This window comes from Prionailurus bengalensis, chromosome D1 (genome assembly GCF_016509475.1).
Source record: "Prionailurus bengalensis isolate Pbe53 chromosome D1, Fcat_Pben_1.1_paternal_pri, whole genome shotgun sequence".
Classification (NCBI taxonomy): Eukaryota; Metazoa; Chordata; class Mammalia; order Carnivora; family Felidae; genus Prionailurus; species Prionailurus bengalensis.
In genome coordinates, this window is record NC_057346.1 from 109,883,312 (window position 1) to 109,904,469 (window position 21,158).

A 21,158-nucleotide genomic window follows, 5' to 3' on the forward strand; every position below is an offset into this window, starting at 1 on the left:
CCAAAAAACAAAACAAAACAAAAGCTCAGCACTAGAGAAAGGGCAGGGGAGGCGCACCAGAACCTGGAGAACCCTTTCTTCCTTTAGTGACTTTTCAGCGCCCTCTATTGGTAAGGACAGGACTTCCAGCAAGATGGGCTAATAAAACAATGGAGATAGTAGATGGCAGGGCTGGGTAGTACCAGTCAGATCCTGCAATCAAAGAGGGAAGACCCACCAGTGGAATAGAACCCTCAAGTAGGCTGCTCCTTGGTTTTACAACTCTAGACCTCAGAGACGGTAGAAGAAATAAAGTTACATTTTAAAGTTACCTTTTGAAGCGCTGCTCTTTCAATGCAAAATGTTTCAGTATTTGATGACTTAAAATCTGTTGAAAGGACAGTGATCTATTTTGCCTACCGAGATAAAACTGTGGGAATTTGCAAACGACAGCACAATTACAGTAAGAACACAATGGGTGGTTGGCGGGACCTGCTTACAGGTAGAGATCATGCCAAGATGATTTTTCAGTTAAAGCAGATGAAAAACACCCCAACGCCCTTCAGATGAAATCAAGGTTGATGATTCACTGGGAGACGTTAGCGTCTCTGTTCTAGATTTTATGCCAAAGACATCATACATGTCTTTCTTGTATGTCCGCATTCACTTAACTGGGAAGAGTGAAGAAGGAGCTAGACCATGATGACTAATGTGGAGGACAAAGGCAAAATACATACGGAAAAAATTAAACTTCCTTTTAACCTACAGCACATTGACAAGTATTGAGACAGGCAGAGTGAACTTCCTCTAGGAACTCAGCTGCCTCCATGTTAATACTTTGCCAAGGGCAAAAGGCAATCTTGGCTTAACATTAGCCAGCCCTCCATGATCCTCTAAGTCTCCTTTAATATGTAAAAGTTCCTTCAGAAACTACCTTTATGTCTACCCCCCAAGATATATGTTAGCAATCATCCTCCAAGCATATGGCCCACTGATCCACATCTGAAGGGTCTCATGACCAAGGTTTTATTAGACAGTAATAAATGACCTTTTCCTAACAACAGCTAGCCCCTCAAGGTCCTGGAAACCTTGCTTCCAAATTCCTTAGAGACTTCTGCTGACCCTAACCCCCTCCCAACTTGAAAGTATATAATCAGTCGCTCCTCACAACCCCAGTGCAGCTCTGTGTGCCCACAGGTCCCGTCCCCATGCTTTAATAAAACCACCTTTTTGCACCGAAGACATCTCAAGAATTCTTTCTTGACCGTTCAGTCCCAAATCCCAACATTTCACATCAATGACCATTTGAAATCAGATTTTTTTTTTTATTTTAGATTTTTTTTTCAACGTTTATTTATTTTTGGGACAGAGAGAGACAGAGCATGAACGGGGGAGGGGCAGAGAGAGGGAGACACAGAATCTGAAATAGGCTCCAGACTCTGAGCCATCAGCCCAGAGCCCGACGCGGGGCTCGAACCCACGGACCACGAGATCGTGACCTGGCTGAAGTCGGACGCTGAACCGACTGCGCCACCCAGGCGCCCCGAAATCAGATTTAAAAACACACAACAAAACCCTTACAACATCTTTAGGAAGCGCAGACATTAAGGAGGAAGCCCCTGACTTGTCTTACAACGTTAGTTTTCTTTTCAACGCATCTGAAAGACATCAGCACCACTAGAAAGCCTTCTCATTTTAGTCTTGGAGAGCAACAAGATACGGTTCTTCTATCTCCAGAATCTGCATTCTCTGAGTTACCTTCTACATGTACAACGTCTATGTCTTGATACAAAGATTTTCATTTTATTGCCTTTGGAAAAAGAGAATGCAGCTATGGGAAGATGGTAAAGTTATTGCCATAATACGTCCACAGCATACTGAATACAGCGTTTTTGTATGTAGACTAATGAATCTTGAATTATGGAAGTAATACGTGAATGGGGAGCTAACCCAGATTTCTTGAATGAATGAATAACAATGGATGCAAGGGTGACTTTTCACTTTCTACTCTCTGTACTTTTGCTGTTTTTGTACAGTTTATTCTCCTGTGTCATTTGTGTAATTAAAAATAAATAAAGTGCTCACTTCGGCAGCACATATACTAAAATTGGAACGATACAGAGAAGATTAGCATGGCTCCTGGATGGCATGCAAATTCGTGAAGCGTTCCATATTTAAATAAATAAATAAATAAATAAATAAATAAATAAATAAATAATATCGGGGGCGCCTGGATGGCTCAATCAAAAAAGCATGCCACTCTTGATCTCAGGGTTGTGAGTTTGAGCCCCATGTTGCATATAGAGATCACTAAAAAAATGAATAGATGCATTAAAAAAACTAAACAAAAATCAAATCAAGAACATTTTCTTTCAAAAAAATTTTTTTAATGTTTATTTATTTTTGAGAAAAAGAGAGAGAGAGAGAGTACAAGCAGGGGAGGGGCAGAGAGAGAGAGGGAGAGGGAGACACAGAATCTGAAACAGACTCCAGGCTCTGAGCTGTCAGCACAGAGGCCGACACGGGGCTCGAACTCACAAACCATGAAATCATGACCTGAGCCAAAGTCAGACACCTAACCGACTGAGCCATCCAGAAGCCCCGATAACATTTCATTTTTTTAAATCATAAAAATAATATTTTTATACTGTAATTAAAACCCTGTGTATGTTTCTGATACAAAATGTTATCTAGACTGCAGACATGTGGAACATAGAACAGCTAGCTTAAGTGCTTAAACTATGAAAATTCTAAAAAGAAAACAGGACATAATTTTGATCTTAGGGATGATTATCTTTTTGCAAATTACTACTGAAGTATAACTGACATATGTGACATTAGTTTTAGATTGGGACAATTTTCTTAAGTATGACACCAAAAACACGATCTACAAAAGAAAACAATGATGAATTGGACTTCATCAAAATTCAAATGTAAAAGGTACATAATCTTTGATCCAGAAATGCCTGGAACCAGGGACATCTTGTCACACCAGATAGCAAAAAGCTATTATCAAAGACTGCTAGGGTCATGCTCAAAAGGTCTCAGATGCCACTCTGACTGTGAAGAGGCCAAAGATGGAGTAGTTGAGTTTTTTTGGTTTTGTTTTTGTTTTTTAGTAGGCTCCACACCCAGCATGGCGCCCAAAGAAGGCATGAACTCATGACCCTGAGATGAAGATCTGAGCTGAGATCAAGAGTCAGATGTCAACCAACTGAGCCACCCAGGTGCCCCTGGGGCAATTGAGTTTTAATAAGAATAACAACTGTGAGGCCCTGGCTGGCTCAGTTGGTAGAGCATGCTGTGGAGTTCAAGTCCCACATTGGGGTTAGAGTTCACGAAAGAAAGAAAGAAAGAAAGAAAGAAAGAGAAAAAGAAAATAAAGAATAACATTTGCAATGGATTAAAGCCCATCGAATGTGTTTAGAACCATGAGATCATAATAACATTTAAAAAATAAGTGGCCAGGGGTGCCTGGGTGGCTCAGTCGGTTAAGTGACTCTTGATTTTGGCTCAGGTCATGTCTTACAGCTGGAGCCCCAAGTAGGGCTCTGGGCTGACAGTGGAGCCTGCTTGGGGTTCTCTCTCTCCCTCTCTCTCTGTCCCTCCCCGTGCTCATGCACACGCGTGCGCTCTCTCTCTCTCTCAAAAAAAAAAAAAAATAGCTGGCCACATTTGCAAGATGATAAGATGCCAATTCTTTATCCTAAAAACTGGTAAATAAAAGATTTAAGCATTGGGCACCTGGGTGGCTTGATCAGTTAAACGTCCGACTCTCATTTCAGCTCAGGTCATGATCTCATGGTTCATGAGTTCGAGCCCTGCATTGGGCTCTGTACTGACAGTGTAGAGCCTGCTTAGGATTCTCTCTCCCTCTTTTTCTGCCCCTCCCTTGCTTGTGCTTTCTCTCTCCCAAAGTAAATAAATTAAAAAAAAAGACTTAAGCATTTATTTTGTCTTGCTTATATAATATGTACCACTGGGTAACCAAAAAGCGTGGCCTTGAGGTTTTCTTCTGCATCAGACTTTGCCCTTGTTCCTCTGAGGCATCTTGGAACAGGGTTTTAGATTAGGTCTGGAGTCAGTGAGCAAAGGTCGGGATCAGACATGAAGAGAGCAAGCATTCCCTTGTAAGGGTAACACATACTTCAGTGGGCATGGGATATGGAGGTTCAGGATACTTGGCATTCTCTGACTTCTTTAAAATATTGTCATTTGAATTCTTGGGGTTCCCAAACTTTCCCAATCAATGCCCTAAATTTCACACAAAAGATCCGGATATAGTATGAATTCAATTTATTTGTTATGACCCTATCTTCAGCTGCACTAACCCTGTAGCTACTGGGGTAAAAAAATTCTTTTAAGCTACGCATGAGAACTACTTGGTGCTTTGTGGTTTCAGCCAAGAATTTAATGCCCTGAACTTTTCATTTTCTTTTTCTTTTTTCAGTTGTTTTTAAGTTTATTTATTTTTGAGAGAGAGAGGAGAGAGAGACACAGAATCTGAAGCAGGCTCCAGGCTCCAAGCTGTCAGCACAGAGTCCGATGGGGGGCTCAAACTCACAAACCATGAGATCATGACCTGAGCCAAAGTCAGACACTTAACTGACTGAGCCACCCAGGTGCCCCAATGAACTTTTAATTTTCTTTAAGCTCTCCAGTCTGGTCAAAAGCATTTGGCTCCTTCCCACAAGATATTTATTTGTTTTTTATTTTTTCAAAAAGATATTTATTTATTAATTACAAAAAAAAAAAAAGGAACATACAGTGGAGAAACCCAATGGACACTGTTTTACCTAAGCAGTCAAGGTTTGATTCACCAATAATAAAACATATCGACATCAGTTACTCAAATTGCTGGAACTCAAAATCCCCCACCAGAAAGAAAGAGGCATAAGCCTTGATGGACCTTTTTAAATTTTAAACACAACATACGCAATATGAGTGTGATGCTCTGAATTATTTACCAGGTGTGGTAGGCAAAACCATGCCTCCCCACAAGTTATCTACATCCTAATCCCCAGAGCCTGTGAATATGTTACCTTAGATGGCAAAAGGGATTTTGCAGCTGTGATTAAACATAGGATCTTTAGATGGGGAGACTATACTGGATTTTCTGGGCAGACCTAATGTAATCACAAAGGTCCTTATAAATGATACAGGGAGGCAGTAGTGTGGGTCAGAGAGACTGATGGAGATGATCTCCTGCTAGCTTTGAAGATGGAGGAAGAGGCCCCATGCCAAACCTCTATCACCTCCTCCCCCATCCTCATCTCAGCTAATGAGTCTGTTTCCCACTTCCTTGGCAAAATGGAGGCAGTCGGAATTTCCACCATTGCCACATATACCCCCCCCCCCCCCCAGCACCTGCTCTGCTTGTTCTCTGAACCAACCAAGCTCCTGTCCAAAGCCAATCCCCTACTTGCCCTCCACTTTCTATCTGCTCTCATCTCCTCAAGGACTCTGCTCTAGCAAGTCCCTCCTCTCTCCTCTAGCGATGTTTGCTCCCTACCGGATCTTTTCTATCAGTATACAGGCATGTAGTTAATTCCTCCCCTCTTAAAAGCATATAAACATTATCTTGATCTTACTTCCCTTGGCAACTACCACTCATACTTTTGTTCCTTTTTGCAGAAAAAAAAAGCCTGTTGATACTCCTTATCTCCAATTTCTCCACTTCAATTCCCTCCTAAACCCATCCCAACCTGTCTCTCAGCTTGGCCATCCATGGAAAAAGTCATCCATGACATCCAAGTCTTAAATTCTTAGTTCTCATCTATTGACCTCAACTATTCTTATTTCAAAATTGACCTGACAGACTACTCTCTCCTTGTGGAAATCTTTTTTGCACCTGACCTGCTAGGACATATTCCTTTGCTCTTCCTCCTGTGTCAGTGGTCTCTCTCAGTCTCCCTCTCCTCCCTGATCTCTTCAGGCTTCTGGATTTGGACTCCTCTCTTTCCTAACGTACTCACTCCAGATTTGTTGTGTTAAGCACCATTTATATACCAAGGTCTCTTCCCAAATTTATATCCAATTCAGACCTCAATCTTTAACCCCATATCTACTTTCCAACTTCCCCCTCAACATCTCTCTTTCTTGTTATAAGCAGTGAAGAATTGAGGATATTTGTTGCCACAGTTTAACATGGACTACCGTTAGGGCTCCTAACTTGTCAACAAGTCCTCCCTACCACTTTATTTAAAATTGCAACCCTGATTTTCCCAGTCCGACTAACTTGCTCTACATTTTTTTCCCATAAACATAACATCTGATTTTGTTATTCATGATGTCGGTTGTTAGGTCTCTGTCCCCACTAGACTGTAAGCTCCACAAAAGGGGAGACCAGTAGTTTGTATACTAATGTATCCCAAATGTCTTGAACAGGATCTAGCATAAAAGGTTTGTTGAATGAATGAATTACATTATCCTATTTGTATAAATGACAAGTTTCCCCCCCATGAATATCAATGGGAATCTCTCTGTATCCATAACATCTAGTACTTTTAGACTGACACTTTGCTCTTTTTATGCGATTCCTCCCCTCCTCCAGGACATGCATGCTTTTTCAACCTATGAGCTTTTACATATAAATAAAGGCTGATCCTTATTTCGGAAATTGTGATCTGTATCTTTTAATATTTTTCCCATTGCATTTTTTCTAATTTCATCATTGGGAATGCCAATTACCTTATGTTAGATTTCATTTATGAATCTTCTACCTCGATTACCTTTTCTATAATCATTTTACAGTGTTGTTCCCTCCTATAATGTTTTGGTTCAGAAACAGGCAACTTAATTCAAGCTAATGAACCACTGGGAAAGATGTGTAGGGGAGACTATCTTCAGTCTTTCAGGGGCTTCAGTCTTTGATGAAGAAATGCCATCAGTCCATGGTCACCCAATGTAGATGGCAAGGAAGTTTAAATACCTCGACCTAACTCCTTCACCCTTTCATTCTTTTGTGAATTATTCCTGTTGGCCACATCACCTGGCAAAAAATGGGCAAAGGAGCCCATCCATACCATCATAGAGCCCACCATCCCAGGGCATGGAGCAAGCTGGAGAAGATGGCAAGTGGATCTGAAGGTGCAAAGGGAAAATATCTAGTATCAGATATTCTTTGGGGGTGGGGTGGGGGAAGTTCCTTCTCCTCTAAGAAAGAGATCCAGGAATGGAAGGACCTATTCTGTCTTTCTCCTCTGGGTGTTATATCCGGATACATTGCTTGGAACCTCTAACGTCAACTTCTTCCTTTCAAAAGATGCATCGACTGCCCCTCCTCTGGATTTCTCGGTTTGTGAGATATTACATTTAATTTTTCTAAGCCACTTTTTTTTTTTAATTTTTTTTTTCAACGTTTATTTATTTTTGGGACAGAGAGAGACAGAGCATGAACGGGGGAGGGGCAGAGAGAGAGGGAGACACAGAATCGGAAACAGGCTCCAGGCTCTGAGCCATCAGCCCAGAGCCCGACGCAGGGCTCGAACTCACGGACCGCGAGATCGTGACCTGGCTGAAGTCGGACGCTTAACCGACTGCGCCACCCAGGCGCCCCTCTAAGCCACTTTTTGAGTTCTCTTTTACTCACAGCTTATTGCATGATAAATGGATGATGGTGAGCTGCCTGGAGTGGCATTCTAACTACTAATGAATAAAGTTCTTTGGATTCAAATTTTTCTATTTATGAGTGGTGCCTGTGAAGCCTAATAATAAAAATTCAGATGGGGTGCCTGGGTGGCTCAGTCGGTTGGGCATCCGACTTCAGCTCAGGTCATGGTTTTGTGTTGTGTGGGTTCGAGCCCCATGTCAGGCTCTGTCCAGCTCAGAGCCTGGAGCCTGCTTCAGATTCTCTCTCTCTCTCTCTCTCTCTCTCTGCCTTTCTCCTGATTGTGCTCTGTCTCTCTGTCTCTCTCTCTCTCAAATAATGAACATTAAAAAGAAAAATTAGTGGGGCACCTAGGTGGCTTAATCAGTTAAGCATCTGGATTTGGTTCAGGTCATGATCTCACGGTTTGTGAGTTCAAGCCCCACATCGGACTCTGTGCTAACAGATCAGAGCCTGAAGCCTGCTTCAGATTCTATGTTTCCCTCTCTCTGCCCCTCCCCTGCTCGTGCTCTGTCTCTCTCTGTCTCTCAAAAATAAATAAACATTAAAAAATGCTCATGCTTATTTTATAAATAAATGCTTATTTACTTCTGAGACAGAGAGAGACAGAGCATGAGTGGGGTGGGGGGGGGGCAGAAAGAGAGGGAGACACAGAATCTGAAGCAGGCTCCAGGCTTGAGCTGTCAGCACAGAGTCCGATGTGGGGCTCGAACTCATAAACCGTGAAATCATGACCTGAGCTGAAGTCAGTCACTCAACCGACTGAGCCACCCAGGCACCCCCAAAAATTTTTTAAAAAACAAAAAATTAAAAAAAAATTCAGACCCTGTTTAAAATATATTGGTAAACATCAATGCTAGGAACATAATATAGAATAATGATCCTGCTATAAATCAAAATTTAAGCAGGCATAATTCACTGTCACCATAATTGGCTGTCATAGAGAAATTCATGGAGCCTGTGGAAAGTAACTGCATTCATGTCCCCAGTTATTGGCTTCTCTGTATTCACCATTTTCCCTGTAGCTTTGTAGTCTCCTCCCACTCTGACTCTGGGTTGAACTTGTGACCGACTTGGTCAAATAGAATGTGGAGTGCCATGCTCCATGCCTTGGCCTCAAAAGGCTTTGTATTCCACCTCCCTCTAGGAACACTGCCACCTCCATGTGGGCAAGCCCAGGCTAGGTTGCTGGAAGATGAGAGACTGTGTAAAGGAGAGCCCAATGGTCCCACTTGAGATTATACTAGACCAACCTACAGCCAGCTGATCCCAAAGTATGTGAGAGATCCAATACAAGACCAACAGAGTTGCCTACCTGACTACAAAGTATTAACTAAATACATCCAAAGCCAGACTGCCCAGTTGATCAATAGACTTGTGTACAATAATAAATGTGCAGTGTTTTAAGCTACTGTCATGGGATTGTTTGTTATAAAGCAACAGCTAACTGATACAGAACCTCAAGGATTAACAAATCTGAATGGGTACCATGTCACGAAGATTGGCCCTACTGACTGTAAGAATAATGTGAAAAGATTTTTCTTCTATCTGTAGTCTATCTGTACCACATGGAGGATGTTTTGTTTATAAGAATTTACTAGATATGGCTCCAATTGAAAATCCTCATGAGAGGGATGCCTGGATGGCTCAGTTGGTTGAGTGTCTGACTCTTGATTTCAGCTCAGGTCATGAGCTCATGGTTGGGTTCGAGCCCCATGTTGGGTTCTTGCACTGAGAGCACAGAGCCTACTTGGGATTCTCTCTCTCTCATTCTCTCTCTGCTCCTCCCCTGCTCTCACTTTCTCTCTTTCACAAAATAAATAAATAAATAAACTAAAAAAAAAATGCTCATGAGACAGTTCTTGGCTCTGCCCAGTAGAAGTCAGAACTGAAGAGTTATGGAAAACCAACTGAGAGGCCACATTCCTGTGCCCGTCCCCACCCTCACTGCTATGATACTAAAATCTTGGGCATGGAGCATACCCATGGGAGCCACTTGGGGGCAGATATGTGATGGGTAAGAAATTAAACATGGATGGTTATAACCCAATGGTGGAATAGTGAGTGCAGAGGGAATTTACCAACTGTCCCAAATTGTCCCGACTCTGTGGACTTCCTGGAGTGACTGGCTATTCCAGCGGACATTCATATCAGGAGGCAGAGTGGGTCTATGCAGACAACTGTAAACACACCTTGGGAGAAAAACTTTGGGATCAAAAAGAGGGAATACCCCAATATCCTCCAGCATTTCCTACTGGAGGAAACAGTAGGAAAGCATTTAGGAGAAGCTATTTAGATACACATCTGAGTGAATCTAGATAAAGATTTACTTTGTCTAGAGTAAATAAATGGATGGATTTCTCCAGTCCTTGTAGGATTGCCATAATGGCAGCAAATCCTGTTAACAAGCTCATGGGAAAACAACAGAACCATCCAGGATGAAGGAAAGACGTTGACTGAATTGGTGTCCTTTGAATGGGGACAGAAAGCCATTAATGGGCCTTGGAAGTCCGGGATCCGGTAAGTGGAGTGAGTGTCAACCAAATGGGGAAATGTGCCCATTGCTGATGGTTCAGATTCCTGAAAAATCTAAACCACACTGGAAGCAGTGTCTTTAAACTGGAGCTTTAGAAAGTGTGACTACCAGCCTCTTGGATTCCCTTTAATGGTTTACACTCAAACCCTTGGCATCCCCAAGTGGGTTAGCTAAGAATAACAGGGGAGGCAGCAGCAGTGGAGGCCAGATTTTGAATCTCCACTTAAAACAGAGCAACTATATAATAAAATCAAATCACATGGTCAGAGTTTTGCAACAAAACTAGATAACATGGTATACCCATAAGCTCCAAAACAGAAGCCAGTAAAAACAAACTGACAACATCCCCCCGCCCCCAGCGCCACCCTGAGACTGGCATGGAGTCAGCATCTCCGCAGGAAAAACAAGAAAGCAATAGACCTGAGAACAGTTATTCACTGGCAAATAGGGCAGGTCAATTTAAAAGCAGCAAGCTGAAACCAGGAAGCGTCTTCTCAGCCCAATACTAGATAAATGCAAGGGCTCCTGCATTAGTAGGAAGAGTCTCTTAGACGATGACACTAATGGGGTGCCTGAGTGGCTCACCTGGGTAAGCGTAGGACTCTGGATTTCACCTCAGGTCGTGACCTCATGACTGGTGAGATCGTTGGTGAGATGGAGCCCGGCGTGTGGCTCTGTGCTGAGAGCTTGGAGCCTGCTTGGGATTCTCTCTCTCTCTCTCTCTCTCTGCCCCTCCCCTGTTCTCTCTCTGTCTCAAAAATAAATAAGCTTAAAAAAAGATGGCATTAAAATGATGCACGGTGCACATTTTTATATATGCAGAGATAAACAAGCATCTAACTCGTATGAACTCTCAAAATCCTGGGAGGTGGGGGCACGTCCCTGCTCCTCTGCTGACCTTGGGCATTTGCTAATGGGGGGGGGGGTAGCCCGGGATGAGCTATCTCCTCAGTCTCTCTTACTAAGGGTCTCACAGGGGTGTGCTGAATTCCCTGTTATTCCACTGCCTAAAAATCCCTAGATCAGGGGCTTAGAGACCTGGGCTCTATCCATGGCTGCTGAAACTTCGGGCAAAACCTTTCACTTTTCTGAGTCTCAGTCTCTTTACCTGTAAAATGGGAATCATTTTAATAAGTGTTGTGCTGCTTATATCAAGAGACTATGGGGTGGACCAACAGAGACCACTGATTTGGAAGTGAGGGGGTCACAATTGCTTTTCACAGCACGAGTTCAGGTGGCGGTTCTGCCCTACAGTTGGGAGATCTTAGGCAAGCTGCAACTTCCCTCAGCCTGTTCTCACCCGTAAAATCGAAATAGTAATCATCATCATCGTCATCGTCGTCATCGTCTGAATTGCAGAGCTGCTGTGAGAATGAAATGAAGCACTTATCAACTTAGACATAGCGAAAGCACTCACTAAACTTTACTAATGTCTCAATGATGCCTTTGTTAATTAGGACTTATGCGAAGACTGAAATCTTTTGTGCTCTTCCCACTAGCAAGCGCCAGAGGGCGACATAGACGGCGAGACCCCAGCTACATGCACTCCTGACGCAGCGCCACCATTGGCCACGTGGTGGCGCTAAGACACACGATGTCTGATAATTCTGCTAAGTTTGGGGAACAGAAAGAGCTGACGGAATAAGAGAGGATAGGGGGGTAAAGGGGAGCTCTGAGTCTGGAGGAGCCCTGAACCGAAGGGTCAGGGGTCCCTGGACCATGCAGCTTCCAGATTTCCGGGACACAAAAGGATCATTTGGGAATGAATGGGTTTTGGAGTCTTTTTGAGTAAGAGGGCGCCCCCTTCCTTCTAGCGCCGGGTGTGCATCCCCTTCCCTAGGGCAGCCTGGATGCTAGAAGAGGAATCGTTCGTCTCTGTGCGCTCCTCCTCTCCTAGCTCTAGCTCATTCATCTGCGGCCGCGGTACGCCGTTGCCATGGAGACGTGATGCAGGCGGGGGTGGGAGGGAGGCCCCTGGTGACGTCCGCGCAGCTCGCAGCTCGTCGTCTCCCGCGGCCTCCCAGTTCTTGCCTATTTTGGAAGAGAGCCGCAGCCCTTCTGCTGATGCGCGCGCGCTGGCGCCTTTTAAAGGCAACCGGCGGAGTGGCGGCTCCGCTAGAGGCCGGGAGCTGCCCCCGCCCCCGAGCCGGAGCCCGGCGCGGAGCCTGGGCCCGGGAAGCCCCCCGTGCCATATACCCCACCCCCATTTTAGCGCCCTCCACTCACTTTAGGGAAATTTCAACCATGAGAGAGGAGGTCCTGCCCTTGCCCCTCGTCCCCCTCCTCCTCCCTCCAACAGGGGAGATTCTTCTTCCATAGGAGCCTTGGAAGGAAACAAGATGCCAGGCCTAGCGCGTTTGGGAATCCTCTCTGGACAAGGCCACAGAGTGAAAACATCAGGTGAGAACTTCACTGCCCGCGGGGCTACCCTGGGTCTCTGGAGACCCGTGCCCCCCTCCAGCTTCCTGCCTTAGCCTTTTTGTCCCGGGCTTAGCCTGGGGTTGGTTTAAGATCTTAGCTGGAAGGCCCCTGATCAGTTTCTCCAGAACACCCATTAAACTGAAAGGGAAACTGAGGCCCAGAGAAGAGTAGTGACTTAACCAGGGTCACATGGCATGTTCCTGGAGAGCGATGAGCCAGAGCCCAATGATGTAGGCTTCCGAGCCAGAGGTCAATCCTGTGTTCCTTAACCTTGAGAATAGCTGGCACAGTGTGTCAGCCTCTGGCCCTTGGCCTGTACCCAACAGCGGAGCCAGACATCTCCTCTTCCAGCATGGCATCTGCTTCTTCTTCCCCAGGACAGTCCAGACCTAGATGGGCTTTCCGGACTGTTAATCACTCTAGACAAGCTTCTGGATCCCATGGACTCTATGGCCAACCAACTAGGTTGCTACTTGCAAATGTCTGCTTTCATCGAAGGCTTCCTACAGGTCACCAGCTCTCTGGAATTTTCTGGGACCAAACCTTTTCCAGACTGCTTACAAGCACCAGCTAGTTTCTGGATGGACGTATGGCTTGCAGGTTCTGGCAGAGCTCCCCAGAGCCATGTGGACCCAGCTTTTTGGATTCCCCTGCCCAATCCTAATGATGCCTGCACTCTCCCTGTAACAATCACAAGGGTGTTTGACCAGAACTCACTGAAGACTTCTGTGAAGTACTTGACCATGCCCAAGGTGATGTATAGATTCCTGACGTCTCTGGGCCCCTACTCTGGAGCAGGGCTGGGAGCCAAAGGTGGATCCAACCCAGCCTGGCTGTGAGCACCAAGCCTGGCAAAGGAGAGAGGTTCCTGCTCTGGAGAAGTTAGCCCTGGAATCTTGAATGGCTCTTCCTAGGGGTATCCATTGCCAGAACCAAGCCTTATAAATGAACACAAGTGGAGACTGAGGCATCCCTCCAGGAGACATTATTTGCCAAGCTCACACAGCAAGTCAGTGCATTGTTGAGACTGGTTCCCAGAACACCACCTCCTGGCCTGGGCTCTTTCTCTGCCTCTTGGTCCCAGAGGCCAGCCTTTACAGGGCACACAAAGGTCACTGCACTGTGAGCCAGGAACCTGGTTCAGGGTCCACTTCTACTAAACGATGGCTGTGTCACTTGGATCACTCAATTCTCTGTACTAGGTCTCAGTCACCCAAGGCGGATGACTAAGGGGCCCCCCACTCCAACTGTGAGTCTGGGATTCTCTGAAATGTGGTATTTTTCCAGGCTGTGGAGTCCCTCTATGGCAGTCTGTGGGACACTGCCGGGGTGTTTTCCTCCAGGCTGAAGCTAAGGAGGAGTATAAAGAGACAGTGCTTGCTTCAGCCGCGGGCTGTGCAGACCTCTCCGAGGATGACCTGGGGTCTGTCTTACACACCTTGGAGCCCTGCGGATCTCTCCAATGGTAAGTCCCTTCATGCACTTGGCACAGAACTGTGAGAATGGCCTCTGATGGTGCTTGCTTCCATCAATGTTCACACAGGCCAGGTCTCCAAGGCCCAAGGCGTCCAGGGCTTGTCCAGGGCTAAGGACTTCATCCTCCGGGAGACTTCAAGCCCACCCAGAACCTAGTACTAGGCACGTGGGCTCTTCCTACCTCACACTGGGCCTCAGAGAGGCAACATTCAACCTCCAAAGCCTGAGAGGCACTGGCCAGCTGGGTCCTGGACCCAGAGATGCTCAAAATGCCAGAGAGGGGAGGTCCCTTCCAGGCCAAGTGGTCCAACCCACTACCACTGACATTTTGCAATCTCAATTTGAAACTGAGCCCAGAGAGGGGAAGGAGCTTGCATAACACCCAAGTAGGCTGGTGGCAGGGTTACAACCAGAATCTTTGTCTCCTGCCCAGGGCTCTCCCTTGCATCAAGCACAATCCACTGAGATCTAGGCTGAGCCCACCTCCAATCCTCCAGAACCTTGACAATCCTTGACAGAAGGCTCCTTCAGCTCATCCCCTGTCTATTCTAGGTGATTCGAGAGATTTCCCTTCAGCTGGATGGTCCTTTATCCTTAAGCTTCCTGGTGTTCCCTCCCCATCTGCTCAGGGTTAATCTTTTCCTGCTTCCAGGATCTGCTCCATCAACAGGCCATAACTGCCGCTCCTGTTTTCTCGCTGTGGTCCAACCAACTCCTTGCAGCTCTAGCATTTCCAAGGATGGGGAGTCTCTGGTTGCTCCTAGGGTTTCCCTTCTGTCACTGGCCAGTCCCAGGTCTACTGCTTTCCCATGACCACCTCAGCCTTGAACCCCATCAGTCTCTTCTGGGATGCTGCGGACCATTCCTTGCAGACTCCCTCTCTGCTGCACCCAGGGCCAGTGGGAATGATAAGAGCTCACGTGTGGGGTTGCCATGAAGTTTTAGTGAGTTAATGCCCGCATTAGGTATATAAGGTGCATCTGTGAACTCTCATGTTGCAAGGTATGTTCAGGTGATAAGAAGGAGATCCTTGAAGCTAGCGCCTATGGTGGCCTAGGCACCTGGGGGAAGGTGGCCGGGAGGAATCTGGGGTAGTTGGGAGTGACAGAAACCAGGAGTGTTTTAAGTTGGGGAAGAAGTTGGTTAGGTTGGCTTCTAGAAAAACGGCAAGGGGAGCTGAGTTGCTGAGCACTGAAAGGGCTCATTGGGCCTCCCTGCCTAGACTTGCTGAGTACCGTGGGAGCCGGTGGTTACCCGGGAAGGACCACACTGGGCCCAGGGCCAGAGCCCTCAGGATGATTTTGTGTGTGTCCCTCAACCTTCCCAGCCCCCCGTGTCCTTTTCTTTGGAACCGCTGCAGCCCCTAGCCCAGCCCAGCCCATCTGGTGCTCTCAGACCAAGCTGGGCCAAGGCTACAAAAAGCCAGTGGGTGCCTGGGTCCTGTCATTCCACAATGACAGAGCATGTGCTGTCTCCCAAAGCAGCCGATGCCATCTCTTCAGAGGCTTGTTCAAAATTATATTTTTCATAAAGGTGAAGTAATGGTGGCCGACAGTCTGTCATTCAACGTTGATCATGCTCCCTTCATGCGGCAGGCATTGTTCCAGGTGCTTTAATGATTTAACTCATTTAACTTTCCATCAAGCCTTTGATGCAGGAGCTATTATTCTCCTCACATCCCTGTTTAACAGAGGGGTAAACTGAAGCATGAGAGGTTAAGCCATTTCCCCAATGTGAAGGAGCCAGGACTCCACATGGAAGTCTCACCCCAGAGCCCCTCGCTGGACGCCCACCCTCTCCTGCCTCTCTGAGCCCCAGGATCCCTCCCATTCACCTGCATTCCCACAAAGAAGTTACTGGCTTTCCCCACACACCCGTCTGCTCTCCCCCATGGGCCCCCTCTTGGTCCTGCCCGTACACAGGAGCCAAGCCTCCTGGTCAAGGTGGGGGCTCAGCTGCCCTTAGCAGAGGCTGCCCCCTCTTCACCCGCACTCCGCACGCCTGTGAACACAGCCTCAGGCTGTGAGGGCTTCTCACATGATGCAGCTCCCCGTCCCTGTAAGGGGTCTCATTTCCGCATTCCTCTGTCTACCCCACCCCACACAGCACAGCACAGCTCGACCAGCCAGTCACTAGACATCCAGCAACTCTTAGGAGAACACCCTGGACTCCCCGGGCTCAGTTTGGCTCTTCCTACACGCCTTGCCTCGCTTCTTTGCAGCAATCATTTCACATCCATGGCTTAAATGGCTTGATGGTGTTTCTCGCTTTCTCACCAGCCTGGATGCTCCATGAAGTTAACGCCAGGCCTGTGTTCCCACACATTGCATCACCAGTGCCTAGCACAGAGCCTGGCACAAACTCAGTGCTCGGATGTGTGTGCATGAATGAAATACATATCTGAGGCCCTGCTCTGAGCCGGGTCCTAGGCTAGACGCCGAGAATGTGGAGACCAGACAGAGATGCTGGTGAGGAGACAGCCAAGTGAACCAGCAATGACAACGTAGGATGAGGAAATGCAGGAAGCTGTGGGGGCACTGAGAAAGGGTCCCAGACCCAACTAGAAGGACAGTAGGGCCAGGAGGAATTCACCGGTGGGAGGGAGTGGCGGTGGGAGGGGTGGAGGACTCTGAAACTGGGCCGAACTAGTAAATGAAGGGTGGAGGGTCTGTCTCCTCCTCCAGACCGCCTTGTCCCAAGGGCAAGGCCAGTGTCCTGAACTCCTGTCTACCCCTTGAGGCTTACAGGAGTGTTGGGTCTCTGCTGTGCATTCATAGAGCATTTTAGGTGATTGATTTTCCTCCCCTCCTTGGAACACGGCTGGTCTGACCCGCTCTTCATTGTATTAGTTGTGCCCTCTTCTCCCAGCCCTGCCACTAGGTCCTTGCCCAAAGCAGCCTCATCTTTTCCCACCTGGCTACGCTCTCCCCTCCCCACCCACTCCACGGCTCCGTGTCCCTCACCTTCACGGTTCAGCCCACTCACCCAGCTCTGACCGTCTCAACGTGTGGGTGCCGGCATGTACCCTCTTCACATGAGATTTGTTGATTTCATAACCATAAATAGATAAAATGTTCTGAATATCTCCCTGTGCAAGTAGATTGGGGGAGTGATCACATAATGAAAAGGCCTTGGGAGAAAGAAAACAGGCTGCTAAAGATGCAGCTGAAGACTAGACAGCCACTGCACAGACCAGCTCTATACAGCGATTAAACTTCCACTCCACAGACTGGTGAACCCTAGGCCTGGGACTGGGGTGATACTTGGGAATCTGTTAGAGAACTTTTGTGTGGTTTCAAGCTCATGGATTCAAAAGAACAATCTGGTAAAAAAAAATAATAATAAAATGGAAAGAAATAGAAATCGGGGACCCTGGTTTCTGATTCTGGAATTATTTCATTCTAGCTGTGTGACCCTGGACAACTTAATAAACCTCTCTGAGAAGGTGCATAGAGATTCTTCCCCGTGGTTAGACTGGAGGCTCCGGGAGGCCCGAGTCCTCATAATACCATGACTCTCTTCCCATCGGGGCTTTCTGTCTTCCGGAAAATACCTTAATCACCAAATATGGGACACCCCCCCCCTTCCCAAAATGCAGTCTTGAGACTAGGGTTGAGGTAAGGATGGAATGGAGTACCCTGATTTTTTGTTGCCAACTCCAACTTTGTTGCCATGGCAGCAGGATGTGGAGCATCACTCCTGCATGGGGAGGCTCCATCTACCTAGCTACAAAGCCTAGCTTCTAGCCTAGTAAGGAGCCCAGCCCATGAGGCTCCCCAATCTCTCCTCCCCTAGTAGTGCAGAGACACTACTACTGCTTCTTGGCATTTGGAAGAATTAAGGGAGATAAACTGACAGCTTGGTATGCCCTGGGCCTGGAGAGCTTCTGGCTGAGAAAGAGAGAGACAAGTGGAGATATTCCTTGTATGAAGTCATCCTACCCTAAAAGTTGGAAAACTTGCTCTGCAGAGGGTCAGTCTGTAAATATATTAGGCTTTTCAAGCCATCTTGTCTCTGTTGTGACTGCTCAACTCTGCCATTGTAGGGTGAAAACAGCCATAGACAATACATAAACAAATAGATGTGGTTGTGTGTCAATAAAACTTTATTTACAAAAACACTCAGTGGGCCAGATTTGGAATGCTGGCCAGAGTTTGCAGACCCCTACTGTACCCCATAGTGCAAGAGAAAGAGCCTGGGCTGGGGGCAGGGAACCAGGCTTAAGACCCAGAACCACCAATGACTTGCTGTGTGAATTTGGGTAAGTCAGTATCTATCTCTGATCCTCAGTTTCACCATCTATCAAATTGCTATGACAGTATCAGCCAGATTTGCCATGAGAATAGGTCTAACAGGTCAGAGCAAATCTCAAGTCTTTCCATCACTTCAAGTAGAGCTAACTCCCCTCCCAAGGCCATACCCTTGCCTGCTAAGGGTGGCAGCAGCCTGCTGGAAGGAAGAGGTGTTTCTCTCTAGAGTCAGATCCTTAGTCTGGCTTTCCAACCTCCATCCTCAAGTGACCCCATTTCTGTAGCAAGCCAAGCACAGGAGGAAACGAGGAATCCCTTCTTTTCCACCATCCAGTCATTTGGCAGGAGGCTACAGTTCACTTGAGAAAGTGATGTGGCTGCAGTGGCTGGTGGCCAGGCTTTAGAGGAGGCTTTTGAGAATCAAGAGTTAGGAAAGGTGAGATTCAGTGCTCCCCAGATCATTTATCTATGTATCAGGGAAGCTGGGGTGCATAGCAAGAAGACACAGTCGCGATCTGGTGGTGACTCACAGCACCATCAATTGCATTAATGGATGTTTCTCAAGCCATCTTGTCTGCCTGTCTGGTCTGACCACCACTGAAATCTCGTGTCCTTTGACATCTTGTCATATGCTCTGAAGACCCATAAAGTGATTCTCTACCCACCCCCCCACACTCTCTCTCCTTCTCTCTCTCCCTCCCCTCCTCCCTTTCCTCTCTCTTTCTCCTTGTATCATAAACACATTTATCCAGGGCAGGACAGAATACACTGCAACAGTCCTCTGTCAAGAAAGATCCTTGCCCCAAATATCCAGAAAAGCAGCCCTAACCAGGAGTCTCCATACTGTTCTAGAGAAGCAGACACCCCCCCCCCTTCCCATCACTTTCCATCTCCCTCTCAGGAGGCCATCCTCCCCAAAATCTCTGGAAAAGATACACCTTCTCTTTGAGAGTGGGTAAGGGGTGATGTCTCTCCAGGTCCCCAATAAAGCTATGCAAGACAGGAGCAAGGGATCTCACGGCCTGTTCTTGCTATAAAAAGACCTTTTTCAGAAAAAAATAATAAAGAAAGAAATCAGCCAATCCGTCCTCAATGCCATCACCTCTTCTTGGTGATTTTTCGGGGAAGGAGTGGGCGGGTTGCCATGGCAACAGATGCAAAGAGCTTGTCTCAGTAAAGAAGGGACCTTGATATTTTTTTCTCTTCTCATTCTCTCTCTCAGTTGTGTGTGTATGTGTGTGTGTGCGCGCTGCGCATGCCTGTGCCCACACCAGGAATTTTTTTTTAGAACTAAAGAAAGCCCTTCTCTTCCCTCAGCGCCCCAAATATGGAGCGATGGAAAACCACTTACTCCTGCAGGCCAGGGAGGATTCAGGATAATTCAAGAGAAAAGGGAGAGGTCATATGGGGCTCACTTCCTCCATCTTTTTACTAGAGATTGCATGCAACACACACTTTCACAAATGGTTGGGGGCCAAATGTCAGAAAGAAAGGAAGATGCTGGGTGGAGAGAGGTGAGTAAGGGATAGGTGGTGTAAGAGCCCAACAAGTGATATCAGAGAGGGCAACAGAAGATGCATTGAGGCTGGGGATGCATGCAAATTCACATTCTCCATTGGATGCTGAGAATAAAAGGCACAGAGCAGACTCACATATGGACACGAACACAGACACAGACAAGGAGGCACAGAAAGCTGCAAACACATGAACACATACAGACACAAACATGGAACTACCCATAACGCAGGAAATGGTAGACATTTTTTTTTTACAAAGGCAGACATAGATGCAGGCAAATGCATAAATACACAGGGACACAAACACAAAGTTTCATGCAGACAGACACAGACATACAAATATAGTCACAGTCAAATGGACAGACAGACACATGCACACCCTCAGTCTGGCTCCCTCCCATCAATTGCCCATGCATCCTTAAACAGCACTGCATAGCTGGGAGTACTGCAGGCTCACCCAGTGGGTTTAGCTGCACCCCCCCTTCCTTCTACACATTCACCCCAAAGCCCCTCTTGAATCAAATCGCTTCTTGCCCACTTTCCCATAGATGATGGGCTCTGATACCTCCCCCATTTCAAGCTTCCAATTCTTAGCCTGTTCTGTTCTGCTGCTGCTGCCTGCCGATTCGGGGGGGAGAATGGGGTGACTCAGCCAGGCCGGGATGACTCACACTGCCAGTATTTTTAGCAGCGGCCAGGAGCTCTCTAGCGTGCCAGCCGCCCCCCTCCTCCTGCTTGCTATTTTGGAACCGTCACTGGTGATATAAATAGCTCCTCTCCCACGGCCTGAAGCTGCTGCCAAGCTATTTTTGGTTCTGCACAGTTAAAAATAGCTTCACGGAGGTGGGAGGCAAGGGGAGTGGGAGCTGGCCTAGGGAGAGGAGACATTGGGGCATATAGAGCTTCTCAACTTGAATTAGAGTGGGTGAACTAGGATGAGCCCTTATCTTCCCCCTCCCTTGTCCCTTTCTAGACCCTTCTTTCTTTCCAGAAGGCCTCCCCCCCCCCCCCAGCCCATTCTGGAAAAATGCAAGGATTCTTCCCTTGGCTAGTTCTCCTCGCATGCTTATTTTACTCCTGGAGCTCAGACCCCTTGGGCCCCTAAAGCCCCCTCCCATATTCATCCTCAGAGGAGAAGGGGACAGCTAACGGGGGCCTCACTCTGAAGCCTGTGTGGACTCACGCTCTCTTTTGATGTCCAGGTAGACTATGGCCAAATGACTTCGGGGATTTTTTCCCCCCAGAACCATGGACAGTGGTCAACGCCCCATTCTTTCACTGCAGCTCTGTTCACCTTACTGGAGACTGGCTGCATCCAACCAACAAATAGTTCTTATCATAGAGAGGGACACTAAGTCTGTCTCCCAGCC

At 47.0% G+C, this 21,158-nt stretch overlaps 1 pseudogene; it reads left to right on the top strand.

Annotated features, from left to right (window-relative positions):
- The first annotated feature begins 2,056 nt into the window (after positions 1-2,056).
- Positions 2,057-2,157, top strand: LOC122484521 (annotated as a pseudogene).
- Positions 2,158-21,158: the final 19,001 nt, after the last annotated feature.